We start from the raw sequence: 6,715 nt of genomic DNA, 5'->3' as shown, positions 1-6,715 counted from the left end.
TGGGTTGTGCTGTTTCAACCTATCATCTCGCAGCACATCCATCCAGGCCCACATCAAGCAAATCCGCGAGCAAGTGAAAGATCTAAAGACTGAAAACCCCTCGGCTGCTGACCCCGTGGACAAGACATTCTCGCAGTGGGGCATCCCCGGATGGGCGGCCCCCATTGTCAAAGGACTCATTTGGATTTTAGTTATCATCTTTCTTATTTTTGTTGCTTTAGCAATTTTTAAACAATATTTAGTTAAGACATTCGGGTCTGTTTTTTTAGTTAATAAAGACAGGGGAGATGTGGGAGGGGGTGTGGTTGGTGACCTCCCCGCTTTGCCATGGGAGGCCACAGATGTGTAGTTTTCCCGCCTCCCGAGTTGTCCGTTATCTGTTATCCCTTCCCCCAGTTTATGCCAATCATTTTGTACCCCTTCCCTCTGTTCTAGAAAGTTCTCGGTTCTTTGTACCCCCATTGGTTCCTCCCCCGAAACCACTCCTTCCCTCTATCCCAGTTGGCCGTTGCCGTGTCACTCCTGCTTGACTCCGCCCTCATACCCTCACCCGGTTGGATGCTCCGTACCCTGACCCTCCTTCCCTGTAACTGTTATAAACCCTGCCCCGCCCCTGGTTCGGGGCTCTCAGAGCTGGCTCGCCCTCTGAGTGGCTGTGTCCCTTCACCACCCTCGCCTTCCCTCACCGAAGCCCTCAGAATAAAAGCCTCCTGAGAGACTCTCGCCCGGTGGAAGACTCATCTCTTTACTACCATCAAGCGTTTCCCGAGGTCCCGGACCTGCAGCTATCCGGAGCGGTCTGGGAGACCCAGGAACGCTTCACCACACAGGACTGAGGACCTGAGAAATAAAACAACCAACCCATTGTGGTGTGTCAAGGCTGGTCCTTGTCAGCAACTTCAGCTAAAGAAACGTCTTGGCTAAAGGGGGAATCAGAGTGCTGCCTTCAGCCTTTCTCAAGCTTTCCATGCCTGTCCTCCGGGGTGGTACTTTAGATCTTCAAGCTCAGGCCCTAGTGCGGGTAGGAGGGGCTTTGCCGAGCCAAGAAATGCAGCAGTGAAACAACAGCTGCCCTTTCAAAGTGGCAGGGCTTCTTGGTGTCTCTTGAAGCAAGGCACAGGTCCATGTGTGCATTCCAAGGGTTATTTGGTTTCAGGGACAGAGACGTTCCTCTCTTACCAGAGCTCTGAGGAGAGCCATAAGCTACAAAATATCATTTCAGCTTGAGCCCTGCTGAACTCTTTTTTTTTTTCTTCCTATGAAATGGGAGCCCACGGGAAATGTTGAGATGCCGGAGTCATTCCCACGGTGCTGGTCTCATTTTACCCCCCAAACATATCTTCTGCTGCCTTAAAAACAACCAATGGTAATGGAAAGTGCAGCAACCAGTCACAGGAAAGCACCCAACTGCCTGCCTGGTGGCAGGTGCCATCTACTAAAACTGTGCCACCTTCTGCCTACTGCCCTGACCCCTCCCAAAACAGGGTTTGGGAAATAAATGTGGGGGTTTATTTTCAGAAATGTGCCCGCTCTTTCAGTTTTCTTCCCTTTTATGCGGGCTGCTGGTGCTCATGTGCCCTGAATGGCTCTCCCAGTGTGTACCTGAAGACCTGACTTGAGCCGTGATCCTTCCAGCCAGGACCCCACTGTGACGGGATGGCGAGAGCTCTGTGTGTCAGCCATCGTCTGCAGCCTGAGTTGGGAGAGGTAATTATCCCCTTTCCTGTGACCTGTGAGTGGTGATTGCCGATTGTCCAAGGGCCATGGCACATTTCCTCCCCAGGAGCTGGAGGTCCCTGTGTCCCCACAGCCCCGATGGGGATGTTGGTGACCACATGATGGCCCAGAGCCATTGAGTCCTCTGTACAAGGACTAATTGCAAGCGGTAACGTGAAATTTTTATTAAGAGTCATTTACTCCTTTAGCTGTGTTATCTTTAGAATAATCTTGTGCTATTTTTTTGTGTTATTATATTGTGTTATTGCCTGATTGTGTTGTTGTTACCCAGATACTACATTTCCAAAGGTGCGGTAGTGGATCAGCTGGGTGGGGATTTGAATTCTACGCCCCTGCACTGGGCCCTCAGGTAGTGCTGCTTGCAAGCCCTAACTGCAAATCTGTGGGTATTTCCAGCTGTGGTAGCATTTTCTGAGATCCAGAGAACAAAGCACTGCTTGTCTGGAGAAAACATGACCTGAAATAATACTTCTGGGAAGACTTCTCTGAGTGGGAAGTCTCCCGTTGGAAGATGAGTGCTTTCTTCTGGACTGTCAGTCTTTTGCCAGAGTCAGAGGCTTGGATGACTGCGCACAGGAGAAGTTACCGTAGAATAACCACCGTAGCCTAAATTAATGCTTCGCCCTAGGCTCATTTATTAGGGTGTATGTATTTAATATAATTTACTGAATAATGCCATGAGAATCTGAAAGAAAACTGGTTTTTTTGGGGTCTCTATGAGAACTATAAGGGCAACGCTTTCATTAAAATATCCCTTTTTCAAATCATCTCTATAGTTTCATTTCACACATTGTTATAGACAAGGACCTTCCCAGGGGAAGGCAGCATCCGATGGAGATGTTCAGGGATATACAGATGCCAAAAGGGGCTCTAGGACGCATAGACATACTCTGGCGAGCTCAGCCTCCAGCAGTGGGGCAGGAAAAAAAGGAAAAAAAAAAGCTAAAGAAAGAAAAAGGGAAAAAAGAGAATTAAAAACAAACAAAGGAAAAAAAGATAAGAAAGACTGAGAAGAAGACCTGGAGAAGGAGGAGAAGAAAACCAGGAAGCTGAATACAAACAAGAAGGAGGAAGAAGCTGGGGAGAAATGAGCCAGAGGATCAAAGCCCAGGATTGAGCAGTAATGCCCAACAAAAGTGCTCAGCACCCTCTGCCTCATGCCCCATCAATGCCACCAGTGATCAGCCTCTCCTGACCAGCTTCCTCAGCTGTCAGACTCAGCAGGACACGCTGTGCTCTGGAACATCCCTCTGCGCAGTCCGGCTTGGCTGTCTGGACATGCTCCCTCCAGGCTCTCTGTCACCTCCTCGCGGGCAGAGCGTGGGACATGGAGTGGCTTCTGGGACCCTGCAGAGTCCTTGAGGTGGACAAGCTGTGCTTAGCAACAACCAAACTCTCCACCTGTGATCCACAGCATTCCCATCCAGCATCCAAACCCAGCACTGTGCCAGTTTCTGGGAAGAAAGGAATACCAGTCTGTTTCAGCATTTTTGAGAGAAAGAGGACATGAATTGTGAAATTTGAGATACTCCAGTCTAGGCCTCAGATTGAGGCCTGGTGGGGCCTTCAAGCCTCTGACGCAGTTAGAAATTCAGAGCTTGTGGCGCAGATAGAAAATGTCTTAAGGTGTGAGGGGGACCACTAGGTTGTTTGGGTGTGAATTAGTATAGGTTTTATAGTGTAAAGTGTAGGCCGTTTTAAGGAAAAGGTAAACAATGTTAGCCTACCAATCAGAGTGTTTTTGTTTTTGTAAACTATGTGGAAGCTTATATAAACTACCACCTTATCTTGAATAAACGGAGAACACTTGATTAACCACATTGGTTTGAACCTGCGCTTGTCTTGTCCAGCTTTCCGTTTTTCTGAGATTCCCTGGCTTTACCAGTCAAACCCAGAAGAGTGGGAACACACAGACCGTTCTCTGGGAAAATCCTGATTTATTTAACACCAATATTCCTAAGAAGATCTGACCTCCTTCCTTAAACAAATTCCTGGAAGGCGGAGGCCATCTCCATGGAGCTCCCTTGATAGAAGGAACTTCCTTGGTTTCACATGGATCACCTCTGCTGCCAAGCATGGGGTGTTCCCCACTGGAACAGTCACAGCTCTGTGGAAGCCATGGGCTGACAACTGGTGGCACCAAGACACTGCTGGGGCCTATGCCTCTAGGAACATCTTGAAGAGGGCTGCGCCCCCCTTTGTACTTCCGGGCATTTCCTGGACAGCTGCATCTTCGGGGATGAGCAGGTCCTGCTGATACGCACAGCTCTGAGGGAGCAGGCACACCTTTCCAAAGGGCTTCCTCCCTCTGCAGTCCGGCAGCTCTCCCTGAGGCACTGGGAGGGATTGAGGCCCTTGCCAGATATATGCCAAGTCTCAAGATCTTCCACTTTCTGCTCCTGCACTGCTGATGGCAGACAATTCTCTGGAGGTGGGAACATTTGCCTTTGCAGCTGGAGGATCTTCTCTTGCACTGTGCTGAGCATCTTCTTCTCTGGCACCGCCACAGCATCCTGGGAAACATGGACTGGGAACTGACAGCTCCAGGACACTTGATGCTGGGACACTTGCCTCTGGGAAAATCTTCTGGAAGGGAGCTGGATTCCCTTTTTTAATTCTGGGCATTTCCTGGCCATCTGCATCCTCAAGGAGGAGCATGTTCGCTGACACCAGCAGCTCTGAGGGAGCTGGCACACCTGTCCAAAGGCTTTGCTCCCTCTGTGCTCCAGCACCTCTCACCGAGCTTCTGGCTAGGTCGAAGTCTCCTGCTGTTAGCGTTCGGAAACACACATAGTCGCGGGATATGATTAGATGCAGGTGCTTTTATTAAGAGCTCTGGGAGTCGGGGTACAAACCCAAATCTGACTCCGACATGGCTTTCCAGCTGAACGTATCTTATATTCTATCGTTATAGAACTTACACATTAATTATTAAACTTGTATTGTTCTATGGTATACACTGACATGAGTTTATCGTGATCTTTCTTAGGTCCCTGACCACAGTTTCTCAGGATTATTCTTTCTGATTAAACTGTAATTATATTTAATTACTAAGCAAATGTCACATCTGGCACTTATATCAATTATCATGTACTAGCTACACAGTGCAGTTCTAGCAAGTACGAGTTCTCCATGTGCTTAGGATGTTTATTTTTCCAGGGTCTACTAAGCTTATTTTTCCTTTTAACCCTTAATCCCCATGATTTTAAAACCCTTTTACTATCATTTTCCCCCCTTTGAAAGTATTTTCACTTCATCATAAGTGCAAATACTTTCACTTGATACAGTCTTTAGTTTCTAAGTTTATACATGATGTTCTTCAAATCCAGGATTGAGGTGAACGTTGTCATGGACTGGAGGATCAGAGGATGACGGGTGTGGGTCCCGTGTCAGTGCCTTGATTATTTTCCGGTTCCAGGATGTCCTCTTCCGTATTTCTCCTTTTAGGACACTGTAGACTAACCAAATTACTAGGAACACAATTAATAGGATTATTACACTCTCAATGGTAGACTTAATCCATGGACTCACATTCCACCCTAACCCTTTAAAGACTTTGTCTAACCAGCTCGTAGCCAAATCTTTCTGCTCTTCTTGTACTTCACGCTCTATTTGTTTTAACTGATTGATGTCATATTCTACATCTGCAGTTACATTTAGCATGTGGATGCAGCCATGCTATTGGTAAAGCCTGTGGCCACTGCAGTTTGGCTTCTTGACATATTTTACTGATCTGCCTTTTTAGTGTCTGATTCATCCTCTCCACCTGTCCCCTTGACTGGGGTCTCCATGGTGTGTGGAGGGCCCAAGGTATTCCCAGCAACCTACTTACTTCTTTTACCACCGTGGCTATGAAATGGGGTCCCCTATCTGATGATATCCCTAGAGGCACCCCGAATCTGGGAATGATTTCTTGTAGTAACCACTTAACTGTTTCTTTTGCTTGGGTCGTGCGACAGGGAAGGGCTTCTGGCCATCCAGAAAATGTATCAGCCCCTGCTAACAATTATTTGTATGCTCGAGTTCTTGGTAATTCTACAAAATCTACCTGCCAATAATCTCCTGGTTCTATCCCTACCCGAACCCTTCCTAGTTGTGCCTGTCGTCTAGCCACTGGGTTATTTTTCAAGCAAATCTCACACTTTGACATTATTGATTTTGCCATTGTTAACATTTGTACTGAGACCAAATAAGGTTTAGAAATTTTACCAATGCCTCTGCACCCCAATGACATCCGTTATGTTTAATTTGTAGAACCTCTCTCATGACCAAGGGGGGTACCACTATCTGTCCGTGTGCAGTTACATACCAGCCTTCTGGATTCTTCTGTGCACTCAGTAAATGCCCCAATTTCTCATCTTCTGCTGAATATTTCGGCTGTGGAGGTAAATGGAATTGAGATACATTAAGTTTTAAAGGGACCAATGCCATTGTTGTTTGCACCTTTCGAGCAGCCTGTCGAGCTGTCCAATCTGCCTTTCGATTTCCCTCACAAATTTTGGAGTTTCCTGATTGATGTGCTTTACAGTGCGTAATTGCCCCTTGTTTAGGTTTTTGTACTGCTCCTGTCAGCTGCAGAACTGCATCTTGGTGTTTAATGTGCGTCCCTTGAGACAAAAACAGGCCCCGTTCTTTCCATAGGGCCCCATGCACATGCACTACTCCAAATGCATATTTTGAATCAGTCCATATGTTCGCCTTTTTCCCTTCACTTAATTCTAGTGCTCTGGTTAAAGCAACCAGTTCTGCCTTCTGGGCGGATGTATTTGGTGGCAATGCTTTTGCCTCTACCACTGGACTGATTGTTGTTACCGCATATCCAGCGTGTCTGATTCCGTCCTCCATGAAACTGCTTCCATCTGTGAACAACTCCCAGTCTGGCTGTTCTAGGGGGACATCTTTCAGATCTGCTTGGTATTTGTATGTTTTGAAATCCTTTTCATATCAAGATCGCCCTCCTGAATCCTCAGTTGAGTTA

This window comes from Taeniopygia guttata, chromosome 5 (genome assembly GCF_048771995.1).
Source record: "Taeniopygia guttata chromosome 5, bTaeGut7.mat, whole genome shotgun sequence".
Taxonomy (NCBI): Eukaryota; Metazoa; Chordata; class Aves; order Passeriformes; family Estrildidae; genus Taeniopygia; species Taeniopygia guttata.
The sequence above is the reverse complement of the archived record's forward strand: the minus strand, read 5'-3'. Positions refer to the sequence as shown.